Here is a 20,674-nt window from a genome sequence, read left to right as displayed (position 1 = left end):
GCTTTGATCATGGCTACGTCGCTGACGGCTACCAACAATGTTTACGCTGATCCCTGTATCCGTTTAAAGTCGCTCCCCAGTCATTCACCTGGGGGGACCCGCCGACAGCCTGATGTGAGGTCTCAGCCACTCCCTGCTGGCCCCTGTCCCAGCGCACCCCCCAAACCCCCGAGGCAGGGGCGGGGGCCCGGGAAGGGGGGGGGGCACCAGGGCAGGTTGCACTGGCTCCCAAGGGCCTGGGCTGAATGGAGCAGACATTCCTGCCTGAGTCAGCCAGGGGGTGGGGCGGCGCTCAGGTTCACACACACCCCCGCCCTCCCCCCCCTCCCCCCCATGGAGGCGATGGCCACCGAGAGCCACCCCCCCCCCCCCCCAGGAAGGCATGGCCAGCCACCCCCTGCCACCCCATCATGTGGCTAAATCTGGAAGCGGCCTGCAGCTGTTCCCACCCCCTCCTGCCCCTCGCCCTGGCATTCGGCTTATTTTAATGGCCTTTGCTTCTGGCCCCGGAGACACTGGGCCTCAGGGATGGAGCACAAGCTGGGGGGCCAGGGGGAGCCAGGAAGCTCGCGCCCCTGCCCAGCTGCTCGAGCCTGAGCCTGGGTGTCCATGCCAGGGGGGCGCGCTCCGGCCTTGCGGGCCCACCGGGGGCGGGGAGCTGGTGGAGGCCTCTGTGCCCACCTTCCTGGGAGGGGTGTGTGTGAGGCCGGCTCCCCCAGGCGCAGGCCCCGTAGAGTCAGGGATCTGGGGCTGGGGAGCAGCGACACCCCCACTGGGCTGGGTGCTGCCCTGGCTTTGTCACTAGCGCCCCCCGGAAGCCTCGGCCAGGTCCCTCCCCGCCTCACTGTTCCCATCTGTGGAGCAAGGGGTGGCCGCCATCGTGCCAGGTGCCATGTCTCCGTGACCCTGGCCTTCCTCCTTAGCGTGCAGCTGCTGGGAGCCCCCAGGGGAAGAGCCCCCACAAGACCCCACCTTCCCACCCGTGAGCCGGCAGCGCCCACCTGCACCCCAGCCCAGACCCGCCACCCGCACACTCCGCGTCCCCAAGCAGAAACCGTACGTGCAAAGCACCCCAGCCGTGCCAGCCCCTAGTACGTGCTCAATAAACAGAGGAAGCGACGCGTGAACAAGTGGTTAAGGAGCTGGGCTCTCGCCCGGCCGGCGTGGCTCAGGGGCTGAGCGTTGACCTAGGAACCAGGAGGTCACGGTTCGAGTCCCGGTCAGGGCACATGTCCAGGTTGCAGGCTCCATCCCCAGTGTGGGTCATGCAGGAGGCAGCCGATCCATGATTCTCTCTCATCATTGATTTCTCTCTCTCTCTCTCTCTCTCTCCCCCTTCCTTTCTGGAATCAATAAAAAAATATATATTTTTTTTAAAAATCTATATACACAAAAAGCCTAACCGACTTTTACAACCAAACAACCAGAATGAACGGAACAACCGGTCAACCAGTTGCTATGATGCACACTGACCACCAGGGGGGCAGACACTCAACACAGGAGCTGCCCCCTGGTGGTCAGTGTGCTCCCACAGCCAACCTCCCACAGCCCCTTTCCCCAGCCGGCCGGCCCCCCAATAGGCCTCGATCGCAGGCCAGGCCAAGGAAACCCACCCATGCACGAATTCGTGCACCAGGCCTCCAGTAATTAATAAATAAGCGTTTGCTGGCTGATGAAGCAGCGAACACAGGAGACAGCGCTAAGGGCCTGGCGCGTGCAGGGGGGCCGAGCACAGGACAAGAGTGGAGGCCGCTGTCTGCGTCATGAATTATTACCTTTTCATCCACCCAGGCTCTGTTTAAAGGCGACCGAGGGAGGGGGCAGGTGACATGGGAACGCGGCTATAAAACACGCGCAGATGGCAGCCCGCGCGTGCCTCCTCCAGGCCCGTGTTTACGGATGCGGGTGGTTTAGAACCCGGCATTGCACCTTCTGCGGGGACTGGAGGCCGAGGAGGGGGTGGCGATCGGCTCGTGACGGGTCAGCTCTTTGCTTTTACTTAAAAAATACATTTTCTTGATTTTTTTTTTTTACAGAGAGGAAAGAGCTAGAAACATCGATCAGCTGCCTCCTGCACACCCCCCACTGGGGATGTGCCCGCAACCCAGGTGCATGCCCTTGACCGGAATCGAACCCGGGACCCTTCAGTCCGCAGGCCGACGCTCCATCCACTGAGCCACACCGGTCAGGGCTGATCGGCCCCTCCTGCAGGCCTGGGACCGGTCGGGCGCTTCCCAGCATCTTGGGGTGTAACCCCCACCCCTTCCGGGGGGCAATGGCTGTCCCCATTCTGCGGATGAAGAGGCCGCGGAACAGGAAGCTTGGAGCCCAAGGTCAGCCTCAAGGACACGCAGCTGAACCCCGTCTACCTGGTCCCCAAGCTCCCGCTGTCCCGCTCCCCCACCCCCTCCCCGTACTTGTCAATGAATTCCCACCGGGATGGCTCCCTGCTCTGATTGGTCAGCCGCGGGCCTCCCAGCCTTGTCATTGGCCCACACCTCCTAGGGGGCGGGCTCCGGTGGCCACCAGGACCTATGAGGGCGGCGGATGTAGGCGCGGTGTCGAAGGGGGGCGGGAGAAAGAGCCTCCTCGTGGGCTGAACCCCCAGAATGAATGAGCGAACGAGGCCAGGCCGAGCGCAACGGAACCCCAGCCCTGCCCTCCTGCCCCCGCCCCCGCCTGCGCCCCCCGAATTGGCAGCGAGCACCCAGAAGGGGAGCCACCCCCGACCCCTGCCTTTTCGGGGTGAAGAAGGGGCCACGCCTCTCTTGCCTGTGGACTTCGGGGTCCTCCTCCCGCCCTCCCTGCACCCCCACCTCCACCCGGTCACGGGCGAGGGACCCTCTCGTAGGTGACCCCGGAGTCTGAGGTCGCGCGCTGGCCGCCCGGGCGCGCATCTGGCCTGCAGATGTGCAGCGTTCGCCACGAGCGTTGCAAAGACGGAGCCATTTCACACACATAATCTGGATTCCCCCGCTTTGCTGGAAAAAATAAAATAAAATCTAAAAACCTGGCAGCTCAGGTCCAAAGCCCCGCCTGCAGCTGCGGGCACAGCCTCCCTCCCCACCCCCACCCCCTCCCCCAGGACCAGAAAGAGGGAGGGGCTCCCAGGTGCCCCTGGCCATGACCCCGTGTTCCGGGTTGGCAGCCCGGTCGATGCTCCCAGGAGCCGTCCTCCCTCCACATGTGGCTGAGGGACAGGGACCGCTTTGTCCGTTCAGGAGCCGAGGCCCGGTGGCCACCCGGGGGGAGCCAGGCGGCCGCCAAGCCTGCTCACGTCTGACCACTGGCCCCCGGCCCGGGCAGGAAGCTGCTGGGGTTGCCACGGTGACAGCAAACGGCTCCGGCTTCCTGGCCGGGCCCCCTGGGGCACCCCGCGGGCAGCCCGGGCCCCCCCCCACCCCAGGCCGGTCTGTCCAGGGCACCTGGGCAAACACCGGCCGCCCTGCAGGGCCCCGGCCTCCCACGCCTGGGGCTGGCGCCCCGACGGCCCAGCGGGCAGCGTGGCCTGTTTACGCCCGGGCAGTGCAGCCGGAGCCAGGCCTGCGGGGGTGGCAGGCATCGCAGAACCACCGGGCAGATGCCAAGCTCATCCCCGCCCCAGGAGCGTCCAGAAAACCCAGACCAGGATCTGCAACGATTTGCCACCGTCCCCGGGGCTGTGCCAAGGAGACCTGGGGGTCAGGCCCGGGAGGAGGGTGCGGGCCAGGCCCGGCTGCTCTGAGACCCCAGTGCATGCATCAGCCCCAACCCCGTCACAGCCCAAACCCCACCCCCTTTTTATGAGAGCTCGGCCCCGTCTGAAGCCCCGGTGGACCCCCTCCCGCTTCCCACCCTCCCCCGGAATGGGGTGTTCATGGCCCTCTCATCCCCGGAGGGGAAGACACGCAGAGGGCTCGCTCCCAGGCCCAACCCCGCCCGGACCAGCCGGGCGACCTGGGATGGGCCCCTCTTTCCTGGTGACGGGTCTGTGCCTCAGCTGGAATGGGGCTCCTGGTCCCTCCCCAGCAGGAGATTAAGGAAGAGGTGTGACTGTCTAACACCAGGCCTGGGGTGCCGCTGGGGCCGTGCCGATGTTGGATGGACACGTGTCCGAGAGTGAGAGGCCTCACAGCCAGCGCGGTGCCTCCCTCCTGGGCCGCCCGCCTGCGAGGGGCCCGCTCCCAGAGCCCCAGTGCGCCCCCCCCCCCGTGAGGCCCCTGGTCCTCATCCCTCTCGGCCAGCAGCCTGCACCCAGGAGGGCCCAGCTCTCCAGCCTCAGCCCCCTGCCGCCCAGGGGGGCCGGGAGGCCTGGCCACTTTGCAGCCAGATGGGGGCGGGGACGCAAAGGGCCCAGGCTGCGCTCCCTGGACTCTGCACTTGCCTTCCTGAGCCGCCCGGCCTCCCGCTCCACACCTGTCCCGCCCCCACGGGGGACAGGATTCCCTTGTTTGTCTGCTTAGTTCATGCTGGCCTGCAGAAACGCCATACATGCATGCAACCCATGTGTGCAATGCGCACACATGCATGCCACATACGTGCCCGCACAATGTGTGTGTCCATAAAAACATATGCACGCACAAATACCTGTGTGCACGTGCAAATACACACCACACGTGTCCGCAAACATGTGCACGTATAAGTACGTGTGTGCACAAGACAGGTGTACATGCAAACACATGCAATAAACACACGTGATCACGCACGGCCCTGGCTCCTGCTGACTGAGGAGAAAGCATGTGGGTGCCCCTGACCTGGGTGAGCTGGCTGCCCCCACCCCACTGCCCACCAGCTGCTCCTCCTCCTTCTCTCCCGGGACCCGGAGGCCTCGCCCCCACCCCAGTCCCACGGCCTCCCCACGCCCTCGGCCTCCGTGCATCCCTCTGGGAAGCGGGGTCCCACCTCCCACCCACATGAGGGCTGCTCTGAACCCCAGGAGCTGTGTGAGCGCGGGCCACACCGGCCTAAGGTGTGCTGGCACCTGTCCTGGGAACACGAGGACGAGTCCCGCGGGGATCCTGCCCCCCCTGGGCCTGCCCACCGGCGAGGGGCCACGAAGCAAAGGGAGATGCCAAGGAAAGGGGGCCCCTTAGAGCAGCGGTTCTCAACCTTCCTGACGCCGCGGCCCTTTAATACAGTTCCTCATGCTGTGGGGACCCCCAACCATAGCATTATTTTCGTTGCTACTTCATCACTGTCATGTTACTACTGTGATGAATCGTCATGTAAATACCTGATATGCAGGATGGATTTTCATTGTTACAGATTGGACATCATGAAAGCATAGTGACTAATCCCCAAAACAATATGTAATTATAGATGTGTTTTCCGATGGTCTTAGGCGACCCCTGTGAAAGGGTCGTTCGACCCCCAAAGGGGTCGCGACCCACAGGTTGAAAACCACTGGCTTAGGGTTTTTTTTTTTAAAATAGCTTTTTATTGATGTCAGAGAGGAAGGGAGAGGGGAGAGAGAAACATCCATGATGAGAGAGAATCATGGATCGGCCGCCTCCTGCACGCCCCCCACTGGGGATGGAGCCCGCCACCCGGGCCTGTGCCCCGACCGGGAATCGAACCCGGGACCCTGCAGTCCGCAGGCCGACGCTCTATCCACTGAGCCACACCGGCCGGGGCAGGGCCTGCCGTGTCCATGCCTCTTCCCGAGGGGCCCTCTGCTCGCGTGAGACCATGCCGCTCATCCCCAGCCCCCCCTTCTCGGTCCTGTCCCCTGGCACCCCCACTGTCTCCCTGGCCAGCCCGGGCTCTGCTGGAGCATCGCTGGCCCGCCGTCTGCGGCACCTCGTGGGGCCTGCAGGACAGACAGACAGACAGACAGACACAGGTCCCCGCGGGGCTCGGCTGCCAGGAGGGCTGGCACCACTCAGGGGCGCTTGGCAGCCCCGCCTGCCCCTCGGGCCGGGCCCCAGCGAAGGCCACGTGCAGCTGATGGCGGGGAGAATGGGGCCAGCGCCTGTCGGGCCGGCCCGGAGGATGGGGCTGGGGCTGGGAGACGCCGGTCACCGTCTTTCTAGAACAGGGCTCCGCGGCTGAGCGTCGGCCTAGGAACCAGGAGGTCAGGGTTCGATTCCCGGTCAAGGGCACAGGCTGGGGTTGCGGGCTCCATCCCCAGTGGGGGGCGTGCAGGAGGCGGCCGATCCATGATTCTCTCTCAGCATGGATGTTTCTCTCTCTCTCCCTCTCCCTTCCTCTCTGAAACCAATAAAAATATATTTTACAAAAAAAAAAAAGTACTTCCTCCAGCCACGGTCCGGGGAACAGCCCGTTGCTGTTGGCTGCGAAATGGAAACCCGGGCGCGAAAGCAGACGCCAGACCAAATGTCAAGGGGCGGCCTTTGGATCTGGGGGCGGAGGGGCGAGGGGTGCCAGGAGGGCGCCGGGCAGAGCAGGCCCTGCAGGTCACCCTCGGGGCAGTCCGCCTGCAGCAGGACGTGCGGACGGCGCTCACAGGCTGTTCTTACGAAACACGGTCAGCGCGCCCCCTTCCCGGCGGGACCGTCTGCCCCGCTCCCCCATGCTCTCGGTGCGAGTGGGCGAGAAACAGACCACCGACAGGTTGGCAAACGCAGGCTCCGACCGGCCAGGCCTTTTGCTGCCCTCCCCAGCCCTGCCCTCCGCCGCCCGCGGCCAACCCCGGCCTGGAAACGGTGCTTTTCCTCTCGTAAAGCGAGAAGCAGGACTCAAGGTCAGACTCCGCTGGGCGGGACTCAACGTCAGACCCTCTGGGGGGGTCAAGGTCAGACCCCAGGACTCAAGGTCAGTCCCCACTGGGAGGACTCAACATCAGACCCCGCTGGGAGGACTCAAGGTCAGACCCGGGGCTCAAGGTCATACCCTCTAGGGGTCAAGGTCAGACCCCAGGACTCAAGGTCAGACCCCACTTGGAGGACTCAAGGTCAGACCCTCTAGGGGTCAAGGTCAGACCCCAGGGCTCAAGGTCAGACCCAAGGACTTGAGGTCAGTCCCCACTGGGAGGACTCAAGGTCAGACCCCGGAACTCAAGGTCAGACCCTGCTGTGGGCGACTCAAGGTCAGACCCCGCTGGGGGACTCAAGGTCAGACACCGGAACTCAAGGTCAGACCCCGCTGTGGGCGACTCAAGGTCAGACCCCGCTGGGGGACTCAAGGTCAGACCCTGGGACTCAAGGTCAGACCCCGGGACTCAAGGTCAGACCCTGCTGGGGGGACTCAAGGTCAGACCCCAGGACTCAAGGTCAGACCCTGCTGGGGGACTCAAGGTCAGATCCTGCTGGCGGGACTCAAGGTCAGACCCCGGGACTCAAGGTCAGACCCTGCTGGGCATGTCCTGCTCTCCAGCCCAGGAGGCAGGAGGCCGCCCCAGCATCGCACCGGCGGCCGGGAGGGGGGAGGGGGAGGGGGAGGAATTTTCCAGGCCGTCTTCGGTCCAACGAGCCAAACAGAGGAAAACTGGACGGGAAACCTCGCTCCTGTCTCCTCGCTAAATATATCCAGTGTGAGCCTCCTTTTACGAGCGGACGGAGTCACCCACGGCCTGTCTTGATGTTTCCCGGCCGACAAAGGAACTTAACATTTTGAAAGGCCACTGAAAAGTAAACATGTTGCTTTTTTCCACTTTCGCCAGAGTTTTATTATGTGTTTTTGATAAAAAAAAAAAAAAGAAAGAAAGAAAGAAAGAAAGAAACTCCATGGCTCCTGCTGGGGCCAGGCCCTGACCTATCTAAATGGATGGTGTCGTGCAGGAGGGAGGTGTGACGAGCACACCTCCACGCCCCGAAGGCCCCTAAGCAGGGGCGTCCCCCCAAGGAATCGGGGTGCCCCCAAGTCCCAGACACACGGAGAACACACGCAGCGTCTCCTCACTCATCTCCAATCTGTCCACATCTGTTTCCGGCCGAAGACCGCCCGGTGGAGGCCACAGGCTCCAGATGAGCCGGGCCCCAGAGAAGCAAGGCCGTCCGTCCCTACAGGGCAAGGGTGCTCACGCGTGGCCCCGGCCTGTCCCCCAGACCCACGCGTGACACACGCCACAGCTGGGCAAATCCCGACCGAGCTGCTGCCTGTGCACGGCCGAGGCAATGGTGGACGGTGGGCACTGCCCCTTTCTCTGCCCAGAAACTCCCCCTCGTCCTTCCGACTCTGCCCTGGTGCCACCTCCTCCAGGAAGCCCTCCCTGATGTTGCCCGGCCAGCCCTCGCTCCAGCCCAGTGTCTAAGGACCCCTCTGTGCATCTGCATGCAGCTGGGTGCACAGAGGGCCAAGTGCACGGCTTAGTCTTCCTGTGGCTCGGGAGCCAGCACGGGGCCGGCCGCTTCGAGGGTCCGGATATGATTGGTGAGTGAGTGAATGAGTGAATGAATGAATGAATGGGGGAATGTCTGCCACCATGGTCCCGTCCCACACGCCCCTGCAGGAGGCAGACCACGCGCATCACCCCGCCGGTACAGAGTGATAGATGCGAGGATGGGGGGCGTGAGGGGAGGGCCAGGGGGCACGGGAAGAAGTGGCCGTTCGGTTTGGGGATGGGGAGCTCAAAGTCTGGGCCTTTATTTTTCCCCCCATTGATTTTTAGAGAGAGAGGGAGGGAGGGAGAGGGAGAGACAGAGAGAGACACCAACGTGAGAGAGACACAGCGATCGCTTGCCTCCCGCACGCCCCCGGCCAGGGCCAGAAGCCTGCAACCGAGGGACGTGCCCTGGACCGGAATCGAACCCGGGACCCTTCAGTCCGCAGACCGACGCTCTAACCGCTGAGCCACACCGGCCAGGGCTGGTCTGGGCCTTGAGAGACCGGCCGTCCGCGGTGGCCAAGGGGGTTCCGGGCGGAGGGAGCAGCAGGCACAAAGGCAGGCGAACCGGGGGGACTCAGGGGAGCTGCCCATGGGCGGGCCCGGGAGGGCAGAGGGAGGGGGCGCCCACAGCTGGGCCCACCAAACGCCAGGCGGGGAGCCGTGTGGCTGGCCGCCGCTCTCGCCACAGCAAGGACGCAAATAGTATTCAGTCCAAGAAACATGATCTTTCAAAATTCAGAGAGACACCCCCCGCCCCCCCCCCATTTTGAAAAATACCACTTTGGTACGATAAGAGGACACACGGGCACACAGGTGCACACACATGTGCGCACACACGCACACAGACACACGCACACACGGTCTATTTGAAACGCAGGCTTCGGAAACCCGGACGCCCGCCCAGATCAGAGCGTGGCTTCCCCACGCCGTGACTGTCACAGCAGAAGTTCACGCCTGTGGCATGAGGCTAAATGCGGGAAGGGTGGGGTTTCTGAGCCGACGGTGCCGAACAGAGGCCGGGCCCAGGGGCACCCCGGCGCGAGGGGCGGCTGCTGCGAGCACGTGTGGCCCCCTCTGGCCAGGGCAGGGGACGCTCAGCGTGGCCACGGGAACAAGAGATGGGCCCGTCCCCACAGGTCCCCACAGGCTCTCGCTGTCTCCCTCCCGCCGCCCTGTTCAGAGCCCCTGGAAAAAACAAGACTTCCAGCCCGGCCGGCGTGGCTCAGTGGCTGAGCATCGACCTAGGAACCAGGAGGTCAGGGTTCGATTCCCATCAGGGCACAGGCCGGGGTGGCGGGCTCCATCCCCAGTGTGGGGCGTGCAGGAGGCAGCCGATCCATGATTCTCTCTCATCACTGATGTTTCTCTCCCTCTCCCTGCCTTTCTGAGGTCAATAAGAATATATTTTTTTTTTTTAAAAAGAAACTAGAGACTCCGGTGACTCCACGGGGCAGCACGGGGAGGTCGGAGAAGTCAGATCTGAACCAGGAGGCCCCTCGGGGACGGCTGGTCCTGGTCCCGGTCCTGGTCCCGGATGGGCCCGTCCAACAGGACAAGGGCCAGGACGGGTGAGGTGGTGGGAGGCCGTGCAGAGGGCACAGGTGCCCCGGGAGAAGGGATGGGTGCAGGGGGCGCAGGTGCTGCTGGGAGAAGGGACAGGTGCAGGGGGCGCAGGTGCTGCTGGGAGAAGGGAGGCCGTGCAGGGGGCGCAGGTGCTGCTGGGAGAAGGGACAGGTGCTGGGGGCGCAGGTGCTGCTGGGAGAAGGGACAAGGTGCAGGGGGCGCAGGTGCTGCTGGGAGAAGGGAGGCCGTGCAGGGGGCGCAGGTGCTGCTGGGAGAAGGGACAGGTGCAGGGGGCACAGGTGCCGCTGGGAGAAGGGACAAGGTGCAGGGGGCACAGGTGCCGCTGGGAGAAGGGACAAGGTGCAGGGGGCACAGGTGCCGCTGGGAGAAGGGACAAGGTGCAGGGGGCACAGGTGCCGCTGGGAGAAGGGACAAGGTGCAGGGGGCGCAGGTGCCGCTGGGAGAAGGGACAAGGTGCAGGGGGCGCAGGTGCCGCTGGGAGAAGGGACAGGTGCAGGGGGCGCAGGTGCTGCTGGGAGAAGGGACAGGTGCTGGGGGCGCAGGTGCCGCTGGGAGAAGGGACAGGTGCAGGGGGCGCAGGTGCCGCTGGGAGAAGGGACAGGTGCTGGGGGCGCAGGTGCCGCTGGGAGAAGGGACAGGTGCAGGGGGCGCAGGTGCTGCTGGGAGAAGGGAGGCCGTGCAGGGGGCGCAGGTGCTGCTGGGAGAAGGGACAAGGTGCAGGGGGCGCAGGTGCTGCTGGGAGAAGGGACAGGTGCTGGGGGCGCAGGTGCTGCTGGGAGAAGGGATGGGTGCAGGGGGCGCAGGTGCTGCTGGGAGAAGGGACAAGGTGCAGGGGGCGCAGGTGCTGCTGGGAGAAGGGACAGGTGCAGGGGGCGCAGGTGCCGCTGGGAGAAGGGACAGGTGCAGGGGGTGCAGGTGCCGCTGGGAGAAGGGGAGCTGGGCAGGGGGTTTGGGGGGACGCAGGTCCCACGTCACGAGGGAGGCAGCGCGGGCAGGGGAGTCCACGAGGCGCGTCTGCAGGTGCCCAGCTGCAGGGACCTTGGCTCGCCTAGTTCAGCGGCCTGGACAGTAATGAATGTCCGGCCTCTGTTCCCCAATGAATGGACCCGAGAAAGGAGGGGGTCTGTGGGGGGCTCTTAACTGGGGGGGGGGGGGCGGGAAGCATTCTTTTTATTTTTAATCCTCAACCAAGTATATTGTTCCATTAATTTTTTCTTGTTTTAGAGAGAGCGGAAGAGAGAGGGAGAGACGGAGAGGAACATCGATGTGAGAGAGACCCATCGATGGGCTGCCTTCTGCACGCGCCCAACCAGGGCCGGGCCGGGGAGGAGCCTGCCACCGAGGTCCGTGCCCTTGACCGGAATCGAACCCGGGACCCTTCGGGCGCCCAACGCTCTATCCACTGAGCCACACGGGCTAGACGGGCGGGAAGCATTCCGAAAGCGGAAGGAGGCGTCCCCGCGCCCGCCCGTCCCTCCTCGGACCCGAGCGACACCTGAGGCCGGGCCCGCCCTGTGCCGTGACTGGGCCCCGAGGGGGGCGGCCGCGGGGCCGGCTGTCCTGCTTGTTCGCCCCTCGGACGCGAGCGGGAGGCGGCCGGCCGGGCTCGCTGGTCAGCCGCTGGCCTGGCGCTGTGGCTTGGCCGGGCGCAGGCTGCAGTGGTTTAAAGGGCGGGTCAGGGAGAGGCCGCCCGCCCGGCCCTGCCCGGCCTGGAACTGCTGAACTGTCCCAACAATGAGAGGACAGCACAGGCCTGCCTCACGGGGCGGGGGGGGGGGGGGGCAGGGGGGGCCTGGGAGTCGGGCCCCGGCACTTCTCCCCCGTGCGGGTCCTCAGACCTCGGACCTCAGCCCCGTCTCCTCTTTTGTGAACGGAAGGGATCGCCAGCATAGGTTTGCTGGGGCGTTATTAGCTGAGATCACACACACAGGTGCACGTGCGCGCGCGCGCGCACACACACACACACACACACACACACACACACGCACGCACACACATAGTATAGTGACACACTGCCCGCCCAGGACACAGTAGGCGCTCAGTAACTGCCTTCCTCTGTGCATGGGCACACAGTAGGCGCTCAGGAACTGCCTTCCCCTGTACATGGGCACACAGTAGGCACTCAGGAACTCCTTCCTCTGTGCATGGGCACACAGTAGGCGCTCAGTAACTGCCTTCCTCTGTACATGGGCACACAGTAGGCACTCAGGAACTCCTTCCTCTGTGCATGGGCACACAGTAGGCGCTCAGTAACTGCCTTCCTCTGTACATGGGTACCCAGTGCCGGATCCCCCGTCCACCATGAACAGAACAGGAGTTCACACACACAAACTCCCGGCCTCGGCAGTCCCTTCCCGGGGCCTGGCTCCCTCGCCCGGATCCACGTGAGTCAGGCCCACGGCTCGTGGTGGCTCTGACGTGCGGGGCTCGCCGCTGCCCGGGGACCCCCGATCCTTCATGGCTCAGCCCGGCTGTGACCGGCCCCCCGACGCCCAGCGCCCTGTTCTCCCCGCTGGTCGGACGAGATCCCCGGCTGGGCTCGGCGACGGACCATCTGTCTGAGACGCTGAGAGCCAGGTGCCCGCGAGGCGGCAGATGGACGGCAGTCACGGTGGCGAGGCCGCCGCATGGCGCCTGGGGGAGGGGAGGGGGGGGAGGGGGGCGCCCTTACACGGGCTGTGTCCTCATTCGGTGCCACAAACACCAAGGAAGGAGGAAATAGAACCAGACTGACAATGAAGCCAGGCAGCTGTGACGGCTCGTCCGGCGACGGAGCCCCGGCCCCGGCCGGTGTGGCTCAGTGGATAGAGCGCCGGCCTGCAGACCGAAGGGTCCCGGGTTCAATTCCATTTAAGGGCACGGACCTCGGTGGCAGGTTCCTCCCTGACCTGGGCCCTGGTCGGGGCGCGTGCAGGAGGCGACCCATTGACGGGTCTCTCTCACATCGCTGTCTCTCTCTCTGTCTCCCTCTCCCTTCCGCTCTCTCTAAGAATCAGTGGGAACATATCCTCAGGGGAGGATTAACAACAAGCCTGGGCCCCTGGACGCTGCTCCCTGGCTGTCGGGTCAGAGCTGTCTGCCCCGGGCTTGTCCACGGCCTCCCCATCCCCCCGTGGAAAACGGAGAAGGGGGAGGGGAGGGGGCAGGAGGGGGGCCGGGCGCCCGCCTCTGGGCGCTGCTGCCGGCACCCGCCGGGTTTGGCTTGGAAGGACGGGCGCTGTGACTCCATCCACACCCCTCACCCCGCTTCCTGCAGGTCTGGGGGTGGCGGACCCAGGGGCGGGCCGCGGGCCGCGTGCGCTCAGCCAGCGACCACACTGTTTCTCCGGGGGGGCGGCCTGGGCTCGGAGCTGGGCTGACGGACGGGGCCATGGAGGATGCACCCCCTGCAGCCAGGTCGCGGCCACGGGAGTGCCAGGGCCCCGCCCCGTTGGGGCGTCCGTCAGCGCTGACAGCTGCCCCGGGGGACCCACCGATGAGCAGAGACGGGCACGGCGCCTCCACTCGGTCACTGGACGGGAGCCCCCGGCTGCAGCAGCCACGCAGTAAGGGAGCTGGACCAGCCCTTCCTGTGCCCATAGCAACGGCAGCTTCCGACACGTGGTCCCCAGGACCCCGAGAACGTCCGTCCCCCACGCGCGCCTGACTTGCACCCCAAGGCCCACTGGGGCCCCTCCGAGTCCCCCCAGGGACCTGCCACCGCAGCCGAGCCCTGAGTGAGTCCACCGTCCCCTCTGAGCCCCAGGCAGCCCGGAGAGGAGGGTCCAGAGAGAGGGAGGACACAGGGAAGCCAGCGCCTCTCCCCTCGCCGGAGGTCTCACGCTCAGGCACCCCCACTCCCCACACCGCCCCCCGCCCCCGGCCAGGTGGCAGCCCCGTCAGCCGGCCCCCTGGGACGAAACCACCCCCTTTCCCACAGAGGCCTCTGGGATCTGGCCCCGGCCGGGCCCCTGGGACATGGTTAATGGGGAGCCCACCCACTGGGCTCATCGCTAGGGCAACCCCCCTTTCCTTTGGCGAGAAAACTGCATTTGCAAAGGGTGAGGGGCTTGCCCGGAGTTACCGCGTCCTCCAGTCCCCGGGAACCAGATCCAGACACGTCGGCTTCTACCACCGCCGGTGCTTTCAGCAACCAGCCTCAGCCCATTCCGCAGATGTGGAAACTGAGGCCCGGACAGCGCAGGGAGTTGCTCGGGGTCACACAGCTGGGGAGTGGCCTGGCCAGGCTCCCCCACCCCCAAGACCGCCCCCCGCCACCTTCCCTGTATCTGATGATCAGAACGGTGGTTCGCGTGGGGCGTGGGCTGAGGCAAGAACCGTGACTCATCACCAGCCAGGCCCCTGCGGTCGGAAGCCCCCGGGAGAGCAGGAGGCGCTGGGAGCACAGAGGGCGGCCTGTTGCAGGGGCCTCGGAAATGTACTCGGCCAAGGGCAGCGGCGGCCCGGGCCCTGCAGGCACAGGGCTGGCAGCCGGGCAGACACGTGACCGGGGTGTTTATAAGGAGCCGCTGCCCACTTTCCCCGGTGACAGCGCTGCCCGCCGGCATTCCAGATCAAACAAGGGATGGTCGGCCGCAGGGGCGGGGGTCTGGGGGAGCCCGTGGAAGGCCTCCCGGGCCCCCCGCTCCCGCCTGGTCGCGCCAGGCAGTGGGGGAGGCCGCCTGCAGAAGCCCGGGGCCCAGGCCGGCCCCCGAACCCTGACCCGGTCCCGAGGCGGCCGAGTGGCCCCGCTGGTCAGCGTGAATGAGCCTGTTTCCTCACTGGGCAGGTGGCCATGACCATGACCGGGACCTGCACCTCCAGGGTGAGGCCGGAGGAGAGGGTGTCCAAGAGATGTCAGGACCCCCTCCACCGGTGACCCCCCGCCCCTTGCTCTCCCTCCACGTCAGAGAAGACCCTTTCTCTCCCCTGAAAATAAAAAATCGGACCCAGACGGTGTGGCTCCGTGGCTGAGCGTCAACCTGTGAACCAGGAGGTCAGGGTTTGATTCCCGGTCAGGGCACCTGCCCGGGTGGGCGGGCTCCATCCCCAGTGGGGGGCGTGCAGGAGGCAGCCGATCCAGGATTCTCTCTCATCATGGATGTTTCTCTCTCTCTCTCCCTCTCCCTTCCTCACTGAAATCAATAAATATATTTTTTAAATATATTTTATTGATTTTTTTACAGAGAGGAAGGGAGAGGGATAGAGAGTTAGAAACATGGATGAGAGAGAAACATCCATCAGCTGCCTCCAGCACGCCCCCCACTGGGGATGTGCCCGCAACCCAGGTACAAGCCCTTGACCAGGAATCGAACCCGGGACCCTTCGGTCTGCAGGCCGATGCTCTATCCGCTGAGCCACACCGGTCAGGGCGATAAAAATATTTTTAAATAAATAAAAATAAAAAATCAAGCCCATCATTCTAACTGAGGGGCGCCCCCAGAGTGGGGGCAGGGAGAGGGGGCTGGAGGGGTGAACGTGGAAAAAAGGGGGACATATGTAATACTTTCAACAATACAGAATTACTAAAAAAATAGAAATAAGTGAGGAACGCCCCTGGTTCCTTGTCCTGAAAGCTACAGAGAGGAAGGAGGGCCCCCCAGGACGCGGGCCGGGGGGGCCTTGGTGGGGATAAAGGTGAGGGGATGCACCAGTGACACCCCGAGATCCCAGGGGGAAAGCCATTTCTGCACCACGGCCGCCGGCCGCCTGAGCGGAGCGAGCCAGGGCCGGCGGAGCCCAGCGGGACGCCTGGGACCGTCCCTCCGACCGACCAGCGGTCTGCGAGGGACCCGGCGCTGCCAGGAGCGGGACCACGTCCCGGGCTGACGGGGCAGCCGGCTCGGAGGCTATGAGCCTCCGTGGCTTCTGCCGTGGCATCTGGGCAAGGAGGCGGATGGGTGGGGCTGGCTAGGAATTATATAATCCTCCGTTTCCACAAACAGAAGTGGGTATTTTTGGAAAGAACTGGCTGGGTGAGTTGTTTAACCATCTTTCTGGGCAGCCCTGTGGGCACTCGGGGAATGGCTTTGGGAAGATGTGTCGCCTGGTACAGCCGGAGACGGATGCAGGCTGGCCCCGTCGCACTGCGAGTCCGCAGACACGGTCAGCTGTGCCCAGCTCTGCAATGCACCCTGGGAGGAGACACAGGAGCCTGCCTCCCGGGGAGTGTGGGTCAGGGGATCGTGGTCAGTGGATTGTGGGTCAGTGGATCATGGGTCAGTGGATCGGGGGTCAGTGGATTGTGGGTCAGTGGATTGTGGGTCAGTGGGTCATGGATCAGTGGATTGTGGGTCAGTGGATCATGGCTCAGTGAATCGGGGGTCAGTGGATCGGGGGTCAGTGGATCGGGGGTCAGTGGATCATGGGTCTGTGGATCATGAGTCGCTGCCTCAAGTCCCTGCATCAGCGACTGTGATGACCTCTAATGGATGCAACTGGTCAAGGTGTCGAAGGCCTGGCCACTGCCTCCCCTCCCACTCCTGCTCCCACGGAGGTTTAGAGCCACAGTGGGGTGCCCGGGGCCCCCTCCCTCTGCCCTGGCGCCTGTAGAAGCTGTTCCCGGGTGGTTCCCAGCAGCTTGGGGCCCTGAGCTACCAGGACAGCCCCTCCTCGCTGAAACGAACATGCCATTTTCACAGGACGTGGGCACATGAGCAAGTCCTAGATCTCACGGAAAAAGCCAATATCACCTGAAAATTGACCCAGAAACACCCAAATGACTCCCGAGATGACCAAGACAGCCACTGAAGAGCAGAGCCAGAATTCACCACCATAAACTCCTAAAATAAGCACCTCGCGCATCTTTGCCACAAGCACCCACATTCTCGTCTCCGGCCGCACCCCACCCCTGAGCCTTCTCATAATGCTCTCTGCCACTGAGCACACAATACCTATGAAAACCATCTTCTGCAAGCAATCTGCCATTATTTAAATCGCCTTCTCGCCACTTCTTCTCTCTCCGGTGAGAGGTATTGCCACCCAGGGCGGCGTGCCCCCAGCCTCCCGCACCCCCAGTTCCAAGCTGTATATGATCGTAAGGATTATGTCAGCTCCTTCCTCCTTCTACACGACTCTCAATATGCATTTCCACATAAACCAGACGCCCGGTGCACAAATTCGTGCACTGGTGGGTCCCGCGGCCTGGCCTGCGCCCTCTCGCAATCCAGGACCCCTCAGGGGATGTCAGACTGCTGACTTCGGCCCCGTCCCTGCAGGCCAGGCCAAGGGACCCCACCGGTGCACGAATCCATGCACCCAGCCTCTAGTAGGCATGTAAGATCTTTGATTAATCTCTTCCCGCCCTCCCCCCTCCCTCCTTTCCTCTGAGATTCATCAGGCTGTTCCATGTTTCCATGCCTGTGTTTTGAGCATCTGCCCTCTGGTGGTCAGTGAGCGTCATAGCTACCAGTCGAACGGTCACTTAGGCGCATATATATAGTGTCCCAAAATTCACACAAGATTTGAATTTTGCGTGAGCATTAACAACAACAACAAAAAATAAAAGCCTAATTTTACTTGGTTGATTGAATCAGATTCTCATATCTGTTGCCCTTTGATGTCAATCCCTTCGATTGGATAAGCATCACCAAGTACCAATGATGGCCCAGGAGCAGGGACAAGGGAGACCCATGAAGACCGCGGTTTTGCGTCTGTGCCAGCACAGCCGGGGAGGCCATGGACCCGATGTGCTATTCCACACATAACCCTAGACCGTGTACTTTATGAATCAATAGACAATTTACAATTTTTAATTATAAACCTGTGTTTTCTATCAAAATTACTTCTTGCGTGAATTTTGGGACACCATATATATATATATATATATATATTGCAAAGCCGTTGCTGTCAGCCGACTCCATTCTCTTCTGGAAGGAGGCGGAGTATAAATTACAGAGAAAAATGTAATCACAGATTCTCCTTCAGACCTTCAAATAGTCACTGCCTAGGAAGTCGGGGGGGGGGGGGCCGCTGGGAAGGGGAGCCATCTCCACGTTGCTTAGCTCCTCCCCCAGAGTCAGGGTGAGGCAGTTTCTAAGCACAGGGACCCGCCGGCCCCCTCGTCCTGCCGTGTGTGCTTGGGGCTGGGCGGGTCAGGACACCCCATCTTCTGTCCCGGTGCCCCCGCCCCCAGCCCTCCAGCGGCCGGCCGGGCCAGGCGAGAGCCCCAGAGGTCATGGGGTTATTTCAGTGGCGGCTGCGAAGGATCCCAGGGAAGGAGTGTTGAGATCAGGGGCGGCTGGGAGAGCTGGGCCAGGAGCTTGGCTTGCTGATGGGGCCCCGAGGGCTGGCCCGGGGAGGGGGGGGGGGTGGGGACAAGGTTGGGAGGGGGGAGGGGGGAGGGGGGGGAGCTAGGGTGGGCAAGTGGGGGGGGCGGGTGATGGGGTCCTCTCCCTCCTGTGACCTAGACCCAACCGATGCCTCACGCTCACCGTACGCACACTGCACCCCCGTCCACACTCCCTTTTATTTTATTTTTTTAAAATATATTTCTTTATTGATTTCAAAGAGGGAGAGGGAGAGGAAGAGAGGGAAACATCCATGATGAGAGAGAATCATGATCAGCTGCCTCCTGCACGCCCCCCACTGGGGATGGAGCCCACAACCCGGGCCTGTGTCCTGAACCGGGAATCGAACCCGGGACCCTTCAATCCACAGGCTGACGCTCTATCCACTGAGCCACACCGGCCGGGGCACACACTCCCTTTTAAAGGGAACAGACCCTGCCCGGGGCTGGCGTGGCTCCGTGGCTGAGCATCAACCTACAAACCAGGAGGTCAGGGTTCGATTCCGGTCAGGGCACAGGCCCGGGTTGCAGGCTCCATCCCCAGTGTGGGGCGTGCGGGAGGCAGCCGGTCTATGATTCTCTCTCATCACTGATGTTTCTCTCCCTCTCCCTCTCCCTTCCTCTCTGAAATCAATAAAAATACATTTTTTAAAAAATAAAAGAGCCGCCTGGCTTCCCGCTGTGATCACACCCGGGGCCGCTCTGGGAAGCCTGTGTCTCTCTCTTGCTCGCGGGGAGGCTGGAGAGAGGGCCCGCGTGGACTCATCCCAGGAAAAGCACTCGCTCGCCTCCCGGCCAAGGCGAGTCTCCGGCTGGAAAACGCAGCTCCGCGTCCAGCAGGCACGCCGCGGGTATAAATAGAAATAAAGACGCCTTTCTGACACGTGGGTCGTCCTGCCTCCCGCCGGGAGCGCCCAGCAGGAGCGAGAGCGAACCTTTCCCTCCTCCCCCCTCCCCCTCCCCTCCTCCCCCCTCCCCCTCCCCTCCTCCCCCCCCTCCCCCTCCCCCTCCCCTCCTCCCCCCTCCCCTCCCCCTCCTCCCCCCCTCCCCTCCCCTCCTCCCCCCCCTCCCCCTCCCCCCTCCCCTCCTCCCCCCTCCCCCTCCCCTCCTCCCCCCTCCCCCTCCCCTCCTCCCCCCTCCCCCTCCCCCTCCCCTCCTCCCCCCCTCCCCCTCCCCCTCCCCTCCTCCCCCCCTCCCCCTCCCCCTCCTCCTCCTCGGAAAAAGATCCTACTGCTCCAGCTTTCCAAGTCGGAACCCTCTAAGGCAGTGGTTCTCAACCTTCCTAACGCCGCGACCCATTTTTTCTTTTTAAATATATTCTATTGATTGTTTCCAGAGAGGAAGGGAGAGGGATAGAGAACTAGAAACATCGACGAGAGAGTAACATCGATCAGCCGCCTCCTGCACGCCCCCCACTGGGGATGTGCCCGCAACCCAGGTCCATGCCCTTGGCCGGAATCGAACCCGGGACCCTTCAGTCCGCAGGCCGACGCTCTATCCACTGAGCCACACGGTCAGGGCAATGCCGCGACCCTTTCATACAGCTCCTCGTGTTGTGGTGACCCCCAATTTCATGGTGACAAATTGAACACAATTGAAGCATAGCGATTCATCACAGAAACAATCTGTCACTATAGATGTGTTTTCCGATGGTCTCAGGCGACCTCTGTGAAAGGGTCCTTCGGCCCCCAGTTCGCAACCCACAGGTTGAGAACCGCTGCTCTAAGGAAACGGGCTCGGCCTCCCTCATGAGAGGGCGTTCGCTCTGCCCTCGGTTTTGTAACGAAGCAGCAGCCAGGGCGAGAACCCGGTTCTGCCAACACTTAGCCGGTGCGTCTTCCTTTTTTTTCTTTTTTTAAAAAAATATATAATTGTATTGATTTCAGAGAGGGAGAGGGAGAGAGAGAAACATCCGTGATGAGAGAGACTCATGGATCGGCTGCCTCCTGCACACCCCACCCTGGGGATCGAGCCCGCAGCCCGGGCCTGTGCCCTGACCGGGAATCGAACCCTGACCTCCTGGTTCCTAGGTCGACGCTCAGCCCCTGAGCCACAACCACGCGGGAGGCTCTCCTGTTTTAGACAAACGCGCCCGAACGTGGACCCCAGGTGACCCTCACGCCCTCTGAAGCGACGAGGGGACATGTTCCAGGGTCAAAGCCGGCCGCACGCTCTCGACGCGATTCTCCAAAATGGCACGTGGTCACCCTTCTGGGCCTGGACTCCTGGCCACGGCCACAGGCTTGGAGAGAAAGGCGGGAGGACGTCCGTTCTCCTCCGTGGCTCACACTCGCGTGCAGAAAGCAGGGCCTCGGGGCTGCCGGGGTCCCCCAGGCCGCTGCCCACGGAAGCGGGGCTCCCCGACGGCACCGCTGCCCCCCGCCCCCCCGCGCCTGGCGGGTGAGCCTATGGGGCTCCCTACATGTGCACTGGTCCTCTGTCCCCTGGGTCCGCTGGGCCCGGCTGCACCAGCCTGACCATCCGCACTGTGGGGAGCCCGCCTCCCTCAGGACACAGTCTCGGGGGGGTGGGGGGTGCGCTGCCCTGGTAAGCCCCCT

General features: G+C 63.4%; 3 protein-coding genes across 3 annotated transcripts in view; all 3 read right to left on the bottom strand.

The window, feature by feature from the left end:
• CEMIP (cell migration inducing hyaluronidase 1) overlaps positions 1–20,674 on the bottom strand; it is a 118,491-nt gene that overhangs the window by 78,514 nt on the left and 19,303 nt on the right. The gene's annotated exons all lie outside the window — the stretch shown is intronic.
• Positions 1–20,674, bottom strand: part of LOC132222766 (translation initiation factor IF-2) — a 58,178-nt gene that overhangs the window by 20,876 nt on the left and 16,628 nt on the right. The gene's annotated exons all lie outside the window — the stretch shown is intronic.
• Positions 12,581–20,674, bottom strand: part of ARNT2 (aryl hydrocarbon receptor nuclear translocator 2) — a 173,021-nt gene continuing 164,927 nt past the window's right edge. The window contains exon 20 of the transcript XR_009450297.1: positions 12,581–12,890. The gene's annotated coding sequence lies outside the window, so the exon portion shown is untranslated. The remainder of the gene's footprint in view (positions 12,891–20,674) is intronic.

This window comes from Myotis daubentonii, chromosome 21 (assembly GCF_963259705.1).
Source record: "Myotis daubentonii chromosome 21, mMyoDau2.1, whole genome shotgun sequence".
In the NCBI taxonomy this organism is placed as follows: Eukaryota; Metazoa; Chordata; class Mammalia; order Chiroptera; family Vespertilionidae; genus Myotis; species Myotis daubentonii.
This window is presented reverse-complemented; position numbering and strand designations above follow the sequence as displayed.